Source organism: Pteropus vampyrus, unplaced genomic scaffold, assembly GCF_000151845.1.
Source record: "Pteropus vampyrus isolate Shadow unplaced genomic scaffold, Pvam_2.0 Scaffold36, whole genome shotgun sequence".
Classification (NCBI taxonomy): domain Eukaryota; kingdom Metazoa; phylum Chordata; class Mammalia; order Chiroptera; family Pteropodidae; genus Pteropus; species Pteropus vampyrus.
The window spans coordinates 9,420,007-9,438,961 of record NW_011888817.1 but is presented as its reverse complement, the minus strand read 5'-3'; the positions used below and the strand labels follow the sequence as shown (position 1 = coordinate 9,438,961).

Here is an 18,955-nt window from a genome sequence, read left to right as displayed (position 1 = left end):
GGCGCGGGGCCGCTCGGAGGGAAGGAGCCCGGAGAGGGAGCGGCCGCGGGGCGGGAGCGGCGCTGCCTGCTGCCCCTCCCCGCCACCCGCGGTCCCGCTGCTACGGCCTGGGCGCTTCTGGGCTAGGGAGGCCGAAAGCCGGTGGCCCAGAGCCCCCGGAGTCGCGTGGACTGCCCGGGACCGAGAGGGCGGGGTCGCGGGGCGGGTCCGGAGGGGGCGGTACTGAGGTTCTGTCCCGGCAGAGCCACCAAAGGGTACTCGGTTAGCTAGAGGGAGGCCCTGGCAGCGGTTGGAAGAGGAGGGCGCTCAGGGAAGGGGAAGAGAAATGCTGGGGCAGGACCCCAAGAGAGCTGGTACCCTGAGTTTGATCCAGGCAGAGATGGGGGATTATGGAATTCTCTACCTGGAATAAGGGAATTCTGAGAATTCTTTCCAGGACCGGGACAGTATTGGAGGTTGTGCTCTACAGACAAGGTTCAGCCACGCCTGAGGCCTGTGACCTACCAAAGAAGACGCGACTCCTAACAACCAGATTGGGAGAGGAGAGCTTTCCTTTCCCAATCTGGTTGTTAGGAGTCGCGTCTTCTTTGCTGCTTTTCCCTCCCTCAGCACCCCTTCCCCCAACTACCAACAATCCTGAGTGTGTACCTGGGTCCCAGGCCTCCTGGGTTCCTGCTTCACCTTTGGGCAGCTAGGATGAGGAGAGCCCTGCCTACGTTTTCTTTTGTTTTGTTTGTTTGTTTGTTTGTTTGTTTGTTTGTTTGTTTTCTTTTCTGACATAAAAGTTTATTATTTTTTTTATTAATTTATTTTTATGGTGATATTGGTTAACGGAATCCAATAAGTTTCAGCTGTATACTTTAACAGTAACGCATATATATATTTACACTGTATGTTCACCTCCCATAGTTAGGTTTCTTTCTCTCACCACATATTTAACGCCCTTTACCCTGTCTACCTCCCGCCTCCTCCCACCCACCCTGCCTCAGTTTACCCTTGGCCTAGGTTGTGAGGCCCCAAGGCATCCCTGCCTGAGTCTAGATTTCCCTCTGAGGTGCTCAACACTGATTAGGGCTGAACTGGGGCTTGATAAACTCACAGCTTACAAGGTGCTCTGAGATCCTCTGTAGATGAGAAGTAACTGGGGAAGCTGCTAGGGAAGAAAGCCTTTAACAATCATGAAAGTGCTGTGCTCATTTCCTCCAGGCCTCTGGCTCTTTATTATAGCTGACCAAGCACTTTTATATCATCTGATCCCACAATAAGCTAGGAGGGAAACAGGGAAGGGCGTATTACCTCCATAGTACAGAAGGAAAACTGAGGCCAGGAGGGGACAGGGGTTGCCCAAGAGCCCAGAAGTGGTCAGCAGTGGGGAAGCCAAGACCCACAATCTGGGTCTTGTCTTGGCCTGGTCCCCAGAGGCTAGAAATTTCCCTAGGGGCCATGTGTGGGTTCAGCAGTCTTGGACTCTCTCTCTGGGTCCCTTGAAAGGCATCATGATCACCATACCAGTTAGAGTTTGTCTTTGTCAACCAACCTGATCCTCGTTATATAGCTTCCTCCCTGGTCTTGGTCTCCATAAGGGCAAAGAACCGTTTGTCTGAGGCAGCCAGTTTAGTCAGCCCTGGCACAGTGTAGACAACATTCTCTGTAATACTAAAAGATGATTAGAGTGCAGAATGTGACCTCCCTAACCTGCCTTTGCCCCCGAGTGTCCCCAGGGGCTCAGTTATGGCAAACCTGGGCCATTACAGACATTTTCCTCATCTGAGGGTCCTGGGGCGTATCGCTGTCCTTGCTGGGCCTCAGTTTCCCTTCTAACTGCCATTCATTCAGATCCAGTCCACAATCCCAGAACACCCATTCTGGATCAAGCACTGTCATGCACAGGAATCACACTGGACCCTGTCCTCATGGTGCTCTCTGCCCAGCCCAGCCCTAGCCCTAAGGACCCTGCCTCTCTCTCAGTTGGTGTGTATCAAAGGAAAAGTGTCATAGGTAAGGCTGAGATTTGGAGAGAGCAGTGTGCAGGGCTTTGGCCTTTTGCATAGTCTGGATGCATTAGGCAGGGAGGAGAGAGGAAGGCAAATATACTCTGGCTTGTGGAAGGGATGATCCGGAGAGGAATATTGGTTAGTCTTGGCCCCCACCAACCTTCTTCCCACTGGCCAGGATGGCTACCTAGTTTGCAGAGCCCACTGCGAAATGAAAATGCAGGGCCTTTTGTTCAAAGTATTAAAAATTTCAAGAGAACAACAGCAAAGCATTCAACCAAGGATAGGGCCCTTCTGAGAGCAAGACAATGTGCAACTATACCCATGAAGTTGGTCCTGCCAATGGCTCACATAATTCTTCAGCAAAGGCTCCCCTCAAACCAGAATCTGCATAAGTCAACCCATAGAATTAGGTCCCCTGATTTGGAGAAGAGGAGAAGAAGGTGGGGAATGGGAAGAGGTCAGTGTTATATTCTTTTCACCATTCCTAACTCCAACGCCCAGACATTCTCACCTCCCACCTCCAACCTAGACCACCCTCAGACCCCAGCTTTCCCTCTTGTCCCCTGGCCTAATGGACAGACATGCTTCTAAGACACCAAAAGAGGGCTAACCTGGGACAGGCTAGCCTACAACCCTGCTCTCTGGATTCATGATTGCTCAGCTCAGCTACATTTCTTTGCAGGCCCTATGGACAGCTAAGGAAACTGACTTCCCAGCAGCTCCTGTCACCAGGGCCCAAAGTCCATCCTGGAGCCAGGCCATCACCTGACCAGGCAGGAAGTGCCAACCTGTCCCCAGAGAAGAACCAGCAATAACCAGACTTGGGACAGCAGCCTCCAGGCCTTATGATTTTGGAAAACCCAAGACTACCCCATATTGCCCTCACACACATCTAGCCCTCCCCCACCCTCCACCTTGGGAGACCTGCCTCCCACAGGCTCCAGCTTTGTCCCCTGCTGAACATGGCCTCCCCCGCCACAGACTCCAGCCTGGGCAGCCAGGCCAAAGTTTGGCTGGGTCTCCTTCATTATACAGAGACACCAGGAAGAGAAAGAGCCTGCTAATCACACAGCCAACGTTGGGAGCTCCTGTGGCTTCCCTCAGTGCTTAGACCAATTGGAGGAGCCAGTAGTGGAGGGTGGGGCAATTCTGCAAAGTTGAAGGTGAGAGATTAATAATAGTATTCCTATTCCATGGATAAGAAAGCCTAAGAGAGGTGGAGTGACTTGCCAAACAGTCACACAGATATCTCTGGACAGAAGTGGAACTTAAAACTGACTTGTGTTCATGTGTGTGTTTGTGTATATGTGTATGTTTCCTAATCGAGCACCTGCTTTGTGCCAGGTACCCTTCTCCACCCCACTCCACCCAAGCTGCTTTCAAGAGTTGGCAGTTAAGACCCTGGAGAAGGGGAGTATTTATCTTGAGGTCACTGCTGGGCCTCCAGAAATCTCCCAAAATGTTCTGCTTAACTTTGAATGCACTTACATATGTTGATCTGGGGAAAGAGTCCAAACAGCTTTAACCAGATTCTTAAAAGGATTCTTGTTTTAGAATGAAATCTAATAATCTACCCTTTGACACTTTTTTAATGGGAAGAGAAGATTGAAAGGGGCTCCTTGCATCAGATGCCCTCCCCCTCTCTCCTTCCTAGCCTAGGGGTGGGGGTGAGGGGAGAATCCTGCAGGTCTCATTCCCACAGTGGACATTTCTGTATCCCCTACTGTGTGGCTCCTAACTTCTATGGCAGTGTGTAAACATTTCAAACAACCTCCCTGCTAAGATCTTCTTTGATCCTCCCAGCATCTCTTAGAACCAGGCCCCAAGCCTAATTCCACCCATTTTCCCTGCTGGGTTGAGAGGTGAGATAACCCCAAGGTGTTAGGGGTATGTGGCTGGAATCAGTGGAGTCTTATGGGCTCCCAGTTCAGAGTCGATCCCAGCTCTTAGGAGGCTGAGGGAGGAAAGATATGAGAGGAGGGGGAAGAGGTGAGAGCAGGGAAAGAAACAAGAGAGAAAGGAAAAGTAGCTGTCGCCTCTGCCCGGCTTCCAGTATGAAACGAATCCTGATTCCCTTCATCCGTTCAGCAATTATCTCCTGAGCACCAGCTCTGTGCTCCAGGCTTCCAGACTGACCAGCTGTTATGTGATCAGATTGTCACTTTCCTAGCTGTTCCCAGTATAGAAAGATGGTTTTCAAACTTCCTTTTAGCATTGGAAAACTTATGTTTTCCCCCTCAAACAAAAGCTACCCAAATTTTATCTGAGATAAAATAAACAAAAGGAATGTTTTTATAAGTACAAAATTATTTTGTAACTCAAAACTTGTAACCTTTACAAAGTAAATCTTGGTGAGAACGGTGATGACATTCTGATGGACGAAAAATTTGAAACCCTAAGGTATAGGTGATGGTTATGGTTTTAACTGAGAACCAGCATTTAATTTACTTCTGTGGCAGATAGTAATTAGAAAATACTGCATTTCATCGACATGCAGGGGCAAATGGTAAGAGTTTTAACAACTTGGTAGAAATGTCAGGAGAAGCTTTGTTTTGAGGTCTGCACAGACATGAGTTATCCAGCCAGCCCAGCTTAATGGCTTGTCATCTCAGTCCTGCCACTAACTTGCTGGGTGTCCTTGGGTAAAATACTTGCCCTCTCTGGGCACCGGTTTCTCCATCTGAACATCTGATGATTTCACCTAAGAAAGGAATGTGTGTGCGGAGGTATTTGAGTGTGTTGGGTGTTGGGGGTGGGATATAGTGCATATATGCAGAGCTTCATTACTCATCCTCACCATCCACACCCTTTCCAGCGCTGGGCCTGAAGAAGGGGCCACAAAACCACTGAACTGCCCAAGTTCTAAGGCGGAGGTGGGTTGTCATGGAGACATGCTTTGTTTCCCAACTGTCTGGCTGCATCTGACAAGCTCAAATAGCCGAGCCAGATGGACACTGACCTAGGCTGAGAGAGCAGGAATTTCCTGACCCCAAGATCCACAGGGCCCACTGCTCTCCAAGGAGTGCTCAGTTCTCACCCCCCAAACAGGAGGATGACCAGCCTGGGCCTGCCAGCTGATAAGGCTTTGTGTAGGGGGCTGCTGGGTGGGGCCCTCAAGGTGTTTGCAGATACCCAGTCCACTAGTCCTGGGCAGCAAGTCTGGCCCTGTGCCCAAGGGCACGGCTAGGAGGGAAACATCCACATTCAGGGCCTTGGGAAGCTGGAGGAAGGGTGAAGATGTGTGGGCAGAGCTCCCTGCCCATGATCAGAGGGAAACAGCTGGATGTGGATTCTCGGAGACACCCCCACCCCGCCTACACAAACACGCTGAGATACACACAAGTTGACACAACTACAGGAACAGCAGTTCACACTGACAAATGTGGATACAAAGCTACATATAGCAAAACACAAACCCAGATACACATTGACACATCTAGATAACTGTAAACAGGTACACTAAGACAGACTGACATCTAAACACATCTAAACACACAAATATAGAAACATACTGAAACACAAACTTATGCACAGATGCACCACACACACACATACACACACAATTATACACAGACAAGCTGATACACAGACACACAGAGATACACAAATGCACACATTCTCAGATGCACATTTTCTACAAAACCAACTCAGAGAAATTAAGAAATTTGACCAAGGTCATGCAGCTAGTTAGTAGAAGAATCAGGATTTGGATTTCGCCCTGGCTCACTCCGAAAAACTCTTTCTGCTGTCTCAGCCCATAGCCAACCACAGACACAAATTCACAAAAGGGAGGCGCAGGGGCAGGGGGAGGGGCTGCACCTCTGGGCTAGAGAGGAGGGGAGGCTCAGGGAGCTCTCTGCCTGACTGCTCTGGGTCCCTTGGGTGGCTACCCTGGCTAAAGGTTTTGTTTCTGTAAATCCCTGTTAAGGGGCAGGGTATTCCTGGGATGAGAACCTTTGAATCTTTGACTTTAGGCGAGTACCTAGCAGGTGACTGACTAAGTGCAGAGCTCCAACCCCCAAGCCTGTTATATCAGTGTCCTCCAGTCTCCTAACCCCTCCTCCCCACCCCCCCTTCAATCCCTTCTCTACATGCCCCGGAGGGAACCTTGTCCTTCCACTGCTTAAATTCCTTCCTGTTATCTCCAGGATAAATCCCAGCCTCTTGGACACATAGAGCCCTTCACTCTCTGACCTGACCTGCCTCTCCCCATTTTTCCATTTGGCAAAGCGCTTCTCCTTTAGAACCAGCTCCAGTGCTCCTGAGCCTTCCCTTACTTCTCCATGCAGAATCCCTCCCTGCCTCCACTCCCCACCCCAACCCTACAGAATTTGTCCAGGAGACGTCCACCACAGCACTTATAATCAACACCATCGTGGCATCTCCACTGGTAGACTGACCAGATCTTCTCCCTTATTCTTACAACAACCCTAAAGAGATTGTCCCCATTTTGTGGATGGTTAAATGGAGGCCCAGAGAGGTTAAGTCCCTTCCTAAAGGTCTGATTTTTTTTCATAGATCAGTCTTTGGCCAAGCCACATACAATCGCATTATAGCTCACATGTTTCCATCGCTCTCCCAGAAGCTAAAGTTAGCCGCCCTAGAGAACAGAGACTGGCCTCCTTCAGCTCTGACTCTGGTGCCTCCTTCAGCTCCTCCTCACTATGCCAAGCACACCCAAGCTTGGCATAGTGAGGAGGAGCTCAGTGAATGTTTGTTTAATCGGGTACCAATCCACTTGCTGCCCTTCTGAGTGACAGAATAAGAGAGGATAGGACAGATGTGTTAGGGAAATGGAGTATACTGGGAGGGGCCCTGTTTAGCTGGGATTCCCCAGGAAGTCACTAAAGGCAAAAGTTCCTTCCAGATCTGGCTGTGGTGACCCTGGAGCCCAGCAGACCCTGCTGGAGGAGCAGGTGTCCTTTGGCTCCTCCACATGTCCCTTCAGTCAGGAGCTCTCAGCCAATCTGTTATTAAATATTTACCATTTCCCACTCTGCTCAGCTTGGTGCCAGGTCCTGGAGGAGGAGACCAAGGAGCATAGAACAGGGAACTGTTTGCTGTTAATGATCACCTACCAGGTGTCACAGGAATCCTCCCAGTAGCCTTACTGGTTGGATTTTCAGCTCTAGTTTTGCAGTTGGAGAAATGAGGCTCAGAGGGAGGAAGACACTGGTCCCAGCTCACACAGTCAGTGAGCCAGGATCCAGAGTAAGGCATCCTTCCCCTGCATCCTGCACCCCAACCCCCAGCAGGGAGGATGTGGGCCTGGCTCAGAGGAGACTAGAGGAGGCCATTTTTGAGGTGGGGTTGTGGCTAGACCACAGCCTGCCCTGCCCGATTGTCTACAATAACAACAGTTCACATTTGTCCAGCACTTTCCCGTCCATTAGCTCATTCAGCCCTCCCCAACATCCTCTCGGGTGCCTATTATTATCTCCATTTGACAGATGAGGGATGGTAGCTCAGTGAGGTCAAGTGACTTTCCCCAGGTTGCACAGCCTGCACACACGGCAAAGCAGGAGTAAACTTTTGGACTCCAATCCTCCTTCTGGGTCTCATTGCTATTTCCGCTCCTCCTCCCACCCCCACCCCCACGCCCACCCCCAGCAGGGAGCTCTCTAAAACACAAATGCGAGCTTCTAGCTCTGAGGACTGGGCCAGTCTCTGCCCTCTAATACCTCACACCGCTGTACCTTTGCCCTTGGCTGATTCCTGGGCTCTCCCTGACTTGTTCACCTTTCAAGCTCCTACTCAGCCTACAAGTGCCAATCCAAATGCTACCTTCTCTAGGAAGGCTTCCTGAGTTGACTTCCTCCATACAAACCTCTAATAGAGCAATTATCTTATTATATTCCATTGTTTGTCTCCCACACCAGACTATGAGCTCCTTAACGATTATTTTTTAACTCTGCCTTCCCTGCACGTAGCTTCGCATTCTCAGTAAGTACTTGTTGAACAAATAAATGACATTTGTGGGTGCTGGGCCTGATGGAAGAATGCGGGGGTGGGGGCAATAACAGAAATAGGGCATCAAGAAGAGGAGCTAGTGTTTGGGGAGGAAAGAGAAGGATTGGAATTTTACTTTTGGCCATTCGCAGTCTGAGGTGCCACTGGGACAACCAACTGGACATGCCCCGTAGGTAGGAGTTAGGGGCGGGGCTGGCAGGATAACCGACCAGTGAGAAAGGATATTAACAGCAACTTACTGTGTGCCAGACCCAATGGTGAATGCTTTCTGTGCATTATCCCATCGGATCCCTAGGAGGTGCATAATATCAACCCATTTGATGGAGGAGGAAGTTGAGGCTCACAGAAGTAAATTAAATTCTCCAAAGTTCCACAGCTAATAAATGGCAGAGTCAGGATTTGAACCCAGGTCTCTATGAGATCAAAGTCCATGCACATAATCCCTCCTCCATACCTAGACTACAAAGAACTGAGATTATAGAACATGTACCTTTAAGGGGAAGAGAGGAAGCTGAAATCAGAGGGGGAATTAACTGCCAAGAGCTAGAAAGGGAACCAGCAGGGTGGTGTTTGAGTCCAAGAAAAGAGCTCCAAGAAGGGCTTGGGCAGCAGCGCCTCCTGTCCCTGAGAGTTCAAGCTGGGTTGGGTGGGGGATTTGGCAACTAAGAGGTAAACTTCCAGAGAGCTGCTTCCATGCCTTTGAGGATTCAGTAACAGGACCTGCTAAGTGAGAGATGAGGAAGTGGAAGTGGCTGGCTGGGAAGAGGAGAAAACAGGGAAGGAAGGGAGTACCCAGTGGGAATGCGGGCCTAGGAAGGCGGGGCAAGTGGGCTTGGGCTGGCCTGGAAATATTGAGGAAGGAATGAGAGCAGGTGGGAGGAGGAGGGGTGAGCAGTTGAGCATTTTAGGTTGAGTCAGTGTGACTATGACTCGACTCAAGGACACCCTCAATCTCTTCTTTGACAGACCCTCCTCTATCCCATCCCCATCTTGCAAGCCAAGCGGGCTACCTTCGTTCCCCCTTTCCTCTCCCTCCCCCACCTGCCCCCTACAGCTCCCTAGGGCTTGTTCAGGGCGAACAACCCTCCACCTTCAATCTGCTGTCTCACCCTCCTTGGCCCAGCCTGGTGAGGCAGGCAGGGAGGAGTTTCCAGGCAGGAAAGGGCTGAGTCACTCAGCCACACATCTGGTCTCAGATCTTGATACCCAGCTGGAAGGGGCAGGAAGGAAGAGGGCTCCTCCCCCACAAGCTCTCCTGGCCAGTCCTCACGTTACCAGCTGTGTGGGGCAGGCTGGGAGAGGAGAGGCCCTGTCATATTAACAACCAGAATATGCTGGGCTGCTTCACCTACTCCAGCTGGGGTCCTTTACTTCTATGATTGCCTTTAATGCTCGGAACAGCCCTAAAAAAGTAGGGTTTGTTACCTACATTTCACAGGTGAAGAAACTCAGAGAGACAAGTGGCTTGGGCAAGGTCACACAGATTTGGGAACTAGTCCATAGGTGTCCCCATCCCATGCTCTGGGCACATAGGAGGGGGTGGTATTTGGAGACAGTGGACAAAGGGGCTGAGGGGTTCAGGCATATACCAGGGAGAGACGACTGCAAAAGCTGGGTCGGGCAAGCGCTCAGCCCGTGCTGCTGCGACAATGGTCTGTTTCCAAAATCCCAGCGGAGTGAGGACTCTCCCTTTCTCCTACCCACTGCTCTGCCCCTATTGTTGTTGGCTCAGCTCTGAGCCACCCCTACAGCCTTCCTCAGCATCTTTCATTCTCTCCTCTCCCCTCCATGCTGAGAGGAAGAGCAGGGGCCTTGGCAGGAGGTGGCCTGCCATCCTACATGCTGTGGGGCACAATGTTCCTATTGTCCTGAGCAGAGGGAGGTGTCCAGGTCCTGGGGAGAGGTAGGGGGATCATGCCAGGCCTCTGTTCTCTCCTCAGGCAGTTCAGCAGCTTTCTCTGGGGCCCAGGCTGTTTTCTCCTACAATATCCAGTGTGACAGTGGGCAAGTCATTTCCCAAATGGGGCTTCTCATATATATTATACAGATCACACAAATCAACATTCTTCCATAGACCCAGACCATCCCTGATATTAAATTTTGATTGATTTAACTGTCTTTAATGTGGCTAGAGTCACAACTGTGCCAGTTGCTGTGTGACCTTGGGGCAAATTTCTGGACTCCTCTAAGGCTTGGTTTTTTCTTCTTTAAAATGAGAATAACAATAACACCACTCCCCTTCCAGAATGGTTGTCAGGGTTGATTTAGATAACACCTAAAACGGATACCAGTTTGTGTTAAAATAAAATAAAATAAAAAGACAGCTAGTATTATTATTGAGGGATTTCTGATTACGAAATAAATTCATGTTTGAAGAGAACCTGCGAAATGCAGAAAAGCACCAAGTCATAAATAAAAATCACCTGTTATTCCACCCAGGAGGACCTTCTTGTAATGATTTTCTTGCACAGAGTAGAACTGCCCTCCCTCATCCTCCAGAGGAAAAACCCATGTGCTTCCAGGCAGAGCAGGCTGTGCTGGAGGTGGATATAATCTGCATTTTCTTCATCCTTGCTGGACCTTAGTTCCCTGTCTGGAAAGGAAAGGGTTGAACTAATCAGGGAAGACAAACAGATTTAATTTCACATGCCAATTGCTGCCTCGGATGAAGTGGCTCTGGGCTCAGAGTGCCATAATCAATTAATCATGTCTGTCATGGATGCAGAAAAGGAGTATCAGTAGTATGTTTATCCTGTGTATAGCCACCGGGTAGAGTCTAAGAAATCCCTAAGAACCACTTCAGATTTTAACATTCGAAGAACCTTTTCACCTTCTCATTCTACTCCCTGTTCCAGATCCTGGCTTCCTCTGGGGAATGGGAAGGGACTCCTGGCCTCCTCTCCCACCTCAGGCCTGTCCTCAGCATACTTCTGGGGTCTAATACCCAAACTAGCTCCTATTTAACATTCTGACTGTTGTACCTTCTCTACAGAGCCCAGCTCAGGTTCTCCTGGAGTCAGGATCCAAACAGGAGAGCTGGGGAGGGGGGAGGGTTTGAGTGTTTTCCTCACTAAAAGGAAATATACAAATAGTGTGCACACTGGCCGGCTATTCTTTACCAGCCCAAGCGAGGACGTTTGGATATTAAATGGTCCCATGCAAATGAATACAAATGAGTACCTCCTCTCTCATTAGCAGCCCCTGCAGTTCTTTGGGCAATAGGTCCTTGGCTTAGCCTGAGTGGATGGGTCCAGGGTCAAGACAGTCCTCCCTGCAGGCAGGAAAGTAGCATGAGAGCTCTGTGAGGGGACCTGGGCTCAATAAGGAGACAGAGACCCAGACAGAGCTAGGTACTCTGTAGGGATGGGAGTGGGCTCAGTCAAGGAGGAGATTCTCCGTGAAAGAGGTGGGGGTTCAGTGATGAGGATGCTGAGGATGGGGCTGGAGGGAGGGAGTTCACGGAGGAGGAAGAATCTGAGGTGTGGCCCCACTGCCCAACCCTTTCTCCCCATCCCAGTCCTGGAGGCTTGCCAAGGGTTATGACCTGAGGGACAAATGGGGCATTCGTCCCTGGATAGAGCCATTCCAAGATTCCCAATGCCTTCCTGGAAGCTGACCCCAGCCTGCAGGACCCTGGAGATGGGAGGAAACTCCTAGGAAATAAAACCCAGGAAAGGCTCCCTTACCCTCATGACCCCAGGCCAGACCTCCCGCTCACTGGCTTCCAGGGGCCCACTCACAGCCCTCATCCCTCCGCAGAGCCCCATTTCCCTCACTGAGCCCCCATCCCCTTCACTGATTTTCTATCTCCTTAATCAAGCCTTGTTGGGAAACCTCCAGTTCTCAGATGAGGCACTTGAACCTACAGCCCTGAGACCAGTGTCGTGTCCACCCAGTCTCTAGCCATAGCCATATCAGCCACAGCCTTGTCTTCATCATGGTCTAGAGCACAGGTCATGAGGTGGAGGAGCCGGAGGCAAAGGGATCAATAGTAGCCTGGAAGGAGAGCCCAGCTAAGGCCCTTCTTGATCAGCTTCCACGGTGGCTCTGGGCCTGCTCTGCCAGTGGAACGGATGTTGAGAAGACGCCGCAGGCAGAGAGGCAGCTCCCCCCTTTGGCCTGCCAAGACTCAAGCCAGGGGCTGGAACACGAGAGCAGGCATTGGTCCCACCCTGATCCCTGGAACAAGAGCTGCACTGTGCACACCCCTTCCACCCCCCACCCGGCCCCTCAGGCCAGGACAGGGTCAGGCAGGGCCACCCATGGAGGCCAGAAACAGGACACCCAGGCAGCAAGGGAGCAAAGGAAAGAGGCTGTGAGTTCCAGGGTCAGGGATGTTCAGTCAAACCTGCAAGCAGAAAGAGGGCGTGTGCTCACACCCCTGAATCTAGAATAGCAGAGGTGGCCGCCAGCTGTTCCAGGCATCTCCAGGACACAGAAAAGCAGACCCATGTGAGGGAAACCCAAGCCCACAGGTGCAGAAGCAGGGAGGTTCAAGGTGACAGTAATCCTGGAGTGCCTTCAACCAGGAATCACAGGCCCCATTGCACAGCCACAGCCTTCCTCAGAGCCCCACAGCTCCTGTGCTGACATCACTCAGTTGTCCACTAACATAGTCACTGCAACTTAACTCTGCCAGCCCTGTGTTGGGCACAAGGGCAAGGAGATGAAAAGACACTGTCCCCAACTTCATAGAGGTGGCTAAAATCAGAGTCTAGGTTCCATGGAGCTGTTTATGCTCTAAGTGCCTGCCTTACCCACAGTTCATTCTAATGGTTTCTTAGGTTACCATACTCTGAACCGAGTGACCAAACTGCCCTGCCTCCGACTGGACCAGAGGTTGGCCTGGCCCTCACTCAATTGGCCAGTGGTCCGTGACATGGTCTAGCTAGAAACTGCCCTCCAGGAATCAGATTTACTGAACCAAGTAGATCCTCTTTTGAGGAGTTAGGGAGCGACACAGAGAAAGCTGTGAGCAGGGACAGGAGACTACGAGAGCCAAGCACAGCAAGGATGCTAGGCAGGCAGATCATGCAGGAAGAACAGAAGTGAAGGCCCGGACTGACCTAGCCTCTGCGACCACTAAGCAACAGACTTGGAAGCATCAGGCGCCCACAGCCGTGGCCAAGGTGAGACATCCAGTTGAGTGGAGCTGTTCTGCTTCCCAAACATCTGTGGGGATGCTGTGAGGCCTGGAGTTGAGGGGCACCCTCTCTGTCTTTCTTACTTCCCCACGGAACCTCACAACGAGCTCTGTCTCCTGAAGCACTTGGGTGAGTGTTTTTCTGGTCCTTGTCACCCAAATAACCAAACGAACCCTGCCTGTCTGGCCTCCTTCCAGCAGAAGCCCACAGTGGGATCCAGAGGGAGCCACAGATGGCAGCAGGAGCCCTGGACTTGAAGTCCAAAGATGAGATTTAAGTCCTGCTTTTGCCAGATAGCTGCATCTCAAAGCCTCAGTTTCCTCATAAGAAATATGAGAGGAAAGCTTATTGTGTCAGAGGATGTCGAGAGAATGAAATGAGACAGTGGGTGGAACAAGCCTGGAGTCCGATCTAAAAGAAGAGCTTGGAAGGGGACCGCGGTCAGTGGATGGTGGAATCTCAAATATTTGTGACCAGCCAGTGGGGTGGTTGCTCAAGCCTGGGCCCATTTAGTCATGTTGTCCCCAACCCTTCAGTGGAAGGGAGGGGGCCCCAGGGCAGGGAGCCAGACTCTGGTCAGAACAGGAAGTCCCATCAAGCTATTGGGGCACACGTGAATCTGTGTCACCTTGGCTCTGGGTATGATGCCGCAAGAGAACTGTCTCGAGTCACTTTTTCTCATTTCTATCCATGTCTCATTATCTTTCCGCTTTTCTCTAAGGGAATAGCAGCTCGTCAGGCCTGGGCTGACCACCTCCGCCAACCTTCCCTTGCCCCTAGGACCATGAGATCTGGAGCTAGAGAGATCTGGATTCAAATCCTCAGATACTTTCAACTCTGTAACACCAGACAAGATGCCTCACCTCTCTGAGCAAGACTGGAGTGAATTAAATGACAACATGGGAAGGGCCAAGCAAGTGGCTGGGGCGGGGGATTCTTCAAATATCCCCATCCCCGGTCCAGAGCCCCCGTCTGGGGCCACTGAAGGGGCTGGAGGATGCCAGAGGTCCTGTCCTGAGCTGTAGGAATCATGGGATCAAACACACATGCCCACCATGTGACCAGCAGCAGGTCACTGCAGGACTTTGAGCCTTGTGTTTTCATTTGTCAAGTAGGGGTACAATAAAACATGCTTAGCCAATGTTAAGTCCCCCACCTCTATTCATAAAAGGCTGCTTGGAAGAAGGGACTGAGACTCCCTTTGGGTGGGAAGAGGGCAAACTGGTCAAGAAAAGGACTGCCCTTTAAGGCAAGAGGCAGTATTGGGGTATTGGGGAGAGATTGGGGTATTGGGGAGGAAGTGAATCACCAGGATGCGGGGAACATGGTGCTGGGCTTTTCTGAAGGGTGGGGTGGGCTTTATACCTCCATCAGTCAGAAATCAGTTGGAATTGCTGCTCAATGGATGTGGACTTGCAAAGGCTCAGACCTATTCTGAGAAGACTCTGCTAGCAAAACACACAGTCACGTACACATTTGTCCATGTGATCACACAAGGCACTCTGGACATACACATTTACACACTCCTTACACTCAGGGACATCCACATAGTCATCCACAGACACAAAGACACACTCAGAGGCATTCAAAAACTCATCTATACACATTTTTACACTCAGGTGTAGTCACACAAAAGCACACATTAACACATGCTCCAGTATACAAGATCCATACAGACAGAAGGGCAAACACAAAGACATACACCTGTACACGTAAGTACATTCACACAGACCAGCAACACAACTATACTCACTCCTGCACACCCAGAACAACAGCACAGACACAAGCACACACAAAGATATACTCAGAGACATTCACACATTTTTGCAACAAGCTTGCACACTTGAGTAGATCTTCACAGTCAAAGGCACACCCTTATTTTATACACACTCCTGTATATTCTGGAACAATCAGAGATGGTGGGTCAGGTACACTCACCCACACAGTCTTCCTTACCCACCCCTGCAGGCATCCCCAGTTCTCCAGCCAACTAGGCTCAGCTCTTTCTCCCCACCCACTTCCCACCATCCTCTGGGGCCTCTGGGACCTCCCTCCGGAGCTGGGGGAGGGATGGGGCGGAGTTCACCCTACTGATGTGGCAACTCACTCACCTGCCACCTGGCCTCACCCTCCACAGGAAAAGGCTTAAAGGTGTAGGAATCCCAAATGAGACCTCTCCAGGTCTCTGTTTCTCAGGTGGGGAAAGTGAAGCTCAGAAGGGGTCAGATGGTGAAGGGACTCAAATGCAGGACTCCAGTGCCAAGAGCAGAGTGGAAAGGAGATGCTCATGCTGTGAACTGGGCAGACTGGTTTCCAGACTCGCCTTCTGCCCGAGATGGCTGCCTGTTCAACCTGCTCCTTTCACTGTTCCCAGTCTCCCCAGTAAGCACTCCCACCCTCTTTGCCTACATAGCCAGCACCGTAGGGCTCAAGCCAGAGACCTGGGTGTGAGACACAAATACACACACACACACACACACACACACACACACACACATTCATGAGCAGTTATTGCAACCTGCCATATTTATTGCCCCAATATTTTTGAAACCTTGGTAGGAGGCAGCCTGTACAGTGGCCAACCCAGCTCCGCTACTTCCCAGCCATGTGACTTAGGGCAAGTCACTGCTTTTCTCCAAACCTCAGTTTCCTTGTCTATAAATGGGGTGATGATCACACCCACTTCCCAGGATTCGATTGGTGAGAGAATTAAACAACATAATAGAGGTAGAGTGCTGCAGGCCCAGGCCCAGGGGTTCTGGAGAGGTCTGGTGAGTGAATCGAAGACAAATGAATGAGTTGCCAGGACAGACTGAGTTGGGCCAGGCCACATCCTCCTAGGGGATCCCACAAGAGCAGCCTCTTGCAGTGTGGTTTGCTATTAGGCTTGCTGTTGCTTCCAAAGCCTCGGCGGCCCATCCCAGCCCTAATCACTATACCATGGTGGGAGGAGGGCAGATGGCAGGGGTGGAGAGAGCTCAGAGGGACACATCATGCCCATGGGAATGCCCAGTCTGATGGGGGAAATCCAGCTCAGCTCTGTTCTTGGAGTATCCAGTTCATTCAGACCCATTCTGTCCTTGGGGCTCCAAGACTAGTTAGTGGGAAGATGCAGCCCTGCCCCACGGGCTCCAAGTCTGGTGGGAGACAGCCTAACCCAAGAACTCCCAGGCTAGGAGACACTCCCTGGCCCAGTTCCCCAGACTAATTGGGGAGACATAACACTACCTCTGGGATTGCCAGTCTGATGGGGGCAATTCCTCCTCTTCTATGGCCTACCAGGCTCGTAAAGGAGACATAACACTTGATATCAGGGACCTCAAGTCATAAAAGATGAGAGTGAATGCATACCTAGAGGTATCCAGACAGAGGGAGGCAGAAACGAGCACAGATGGATTCAGCTTTGTGCATGGCTCTTGTGTGTGACTGTTTTCTGACTCTGTGCAAGTGCGTGACTGAGTATGACTGTGCCTCTGAGTGTGCGCCTCTGTTTCTATGATTCTGAGCTGAGGCTGTTGTGAAACCTCAGTGAGTGAACCCGGATGGGTCAGATCACTCATTCATCGGACATGCATCTAGTGAGCGTTCAATTTGTTCCAGTCACTGGGCCCTGCGGCACCAGGGAACCCTCGGTAGGTGTGGTTCCCGCTCTCAGGGATGTCACTATGTAATGGGGGTAGATGAAGAACACAAGGAAAAGGAACTTCCTGGAAGAAGTGATATTTAACCTGTACCCTAAGTAACAGTCTTTAGGGGTGAGGGGAAGGGTGTTCCAGGTAGAGGGAACAGCATGTGCAAAGGCTGTGGACCCAGAGAGGGAGAGAGAGCCCGGGAAAGGTTTTCTGGAGGACGTGATTGATGGGGTTTTGAAAGAGGTAAGTAGGCAAGAAGAGGGAGAATACCTTCAGTTTGAGGGGGAATAGCTAGAGTTGGCTGGCTTGAACCTGTCCCTGGGGATGGAAGGACAGTGTCCAGAGGAGCCTGAGGGACTGAAGATGAAAGGACAACTCCAGAGAGGTGACAGTGCTGGATGGTGGGTTTAGTGGGTGAGTTCCTGGACTGGCCTCTGGGCTGTGCTAGGAGAGGGACAGACCCAGGGACGCCTGGGAAAAGGTCCCCCGGTAGATCCTCAGTTGTAAAGGGAATTTAAAATAGCTCCCTCACAGGGTAGAGGTGAGAATTACATTACATGCCCTTTCCCAAGTTGCTCTCCAATGAGCCCTCCAGGAGCTCATTTATTCCTCTCAAGAACTATATTATTGTTTCCCATTTTTAAGCTGAGGAATCAGGTTCAGTGAGGCCCGAGGTTACGGAGCGGAGTGTGAGAGTGAGCGGTCTGGATTAGAACCCGGTCTGAAACTAAGCCTGGCTCCTTCCCTTGAGTCCCACAGCCTCCCAGCACGCGATTGCGCCTTTTAAATTGGTAACCGGTGGATCTGGTGCTGGTACTATTATTGTTATTATCGATTATCATTGTGATCCTAAAACATCCTGATTCAGCTCCGGCTCGGACCTCCCTGCCTCCGCACATAAAACTCCGGGCCCAGGCGACCCCGCGCGGCGGCCGTGGGAACAACCACTCCCAGAGCTCGTGGAGGCGGGGAGGGGGCGGGGGTAGTCGGTGCGATGACGCCCGCGGGAGAGACACGTCGCTGAGCGTGGTGACTTCTGCACCCATGGTCGGTCAGCAAGGGTGCAGGCCCATGAGCCCCAGACAGGGATTCCAACGGGCAGGGATAAAGGAGGAAATAAAGAGAATAACACTTATTAAGCGACTCTTCTATATTGGGCAAGGTGCTGGGCATTTCCTCAATATTTTCTCATTTAATGTCCACCCAACCTCATTTCCTAGAAGTGGAAGCTGTGGTTCAGGGAGTTTAAGTAACTTGCCTAGAGATGCAGAACTGAATTTGAACCCAACTCTGCCCAAGTCTGCGGCCATGCCGGGACTCCTGCCAAGTAAGTCCAAGGGTTGAGGGGAGGCCACTGGACTCTCAGTTGACTATAAGCCTCTAGAGGTCAGGCAAAATGACAATGATGATGATAAAAAAAAAAAAAAACCAATTCAGTCACTAGTGGAGGCAGCATACTGAATCTTAGTGTCACCGTTTCCTGCTTGTGTGACTTTGGTCAACTAACTTATTTGACCTCTTGGGCCTCAGTTTTACCACCAGTAAATGAGTTTCATTATAGGTCTTATGTTTTAGGGCTGTTCTGAGAATTCATTGCAATAATGAAGACAAAATGCTTACCTTAGCACCTGGCATGTAGCAGGTGCTTAAGAAAATAGCTAACATCAGAACAGATATTGTTCTCGCTTTAATGATTTCCTAGTCTCTGTGTTCCTAGGATCTAGCATGTTGTCTGGCTTAATAAATGTTGAAATGAATGAATGAACAATTAAAAGAATGGGGTGGATGGATCGATGGACATACTATAGTCAGTCAGTCCCTGATTGCAGTTTTGGGGAGAATAAGAAGGAGAAAGGGAAGTTTTTAAAATAATAGTTATTATTTTTTGGGCACTCGCAATGTATCAGGTACTTAACTAAATGCTTTTTGTGTTCTGTTTATCCTCACAGCAAACCTGTGAGGTAAAAAGCATTACTTGATTTTACAGAGAAGAAAGCAGTATCTGTAAGGTAGAGTGATTTTCCTAAGGTCACACAGCAAGTGCAGAGGCAGGTTTTAGGTTTGGGCCTGCTACCTCCAAAGCTTGAATTTGAACCCTTGCTCCCTTGAAGCAGTGGGCTGAAGAGCCTGGTGGAGCATCTCTCACCATCCTCCTCCTTCCTCTGGCTGGCTGGAGCTCTTGGCATACAGAAACTCAGCAGAGTGGCTTCCA

General features: G+C 50.6%; 1 long non-coding RNA gene across 1 annotated transcript in view; it reads left to right on the top strand.

Moving 5' to 3' along the window:
- LOC111738199 overlaps window positions 1-3,287 on the top strand; it is a 12,340-nt gene extending 9,053 nt beyond the window's left edge. Inside the window, exon 2 of the long non-coding RNA XR_002779756.1 lies at window positions 2,680-3,287. This is a non-coding gene — a long non-coding RNA (uncharacterized LOC111738199). The remainder of the gene's footprint in view (window positions 1-2,679) is intronic.
- Window positions 3,288-18,955: the final 15,668 nt, after the last annotated feature.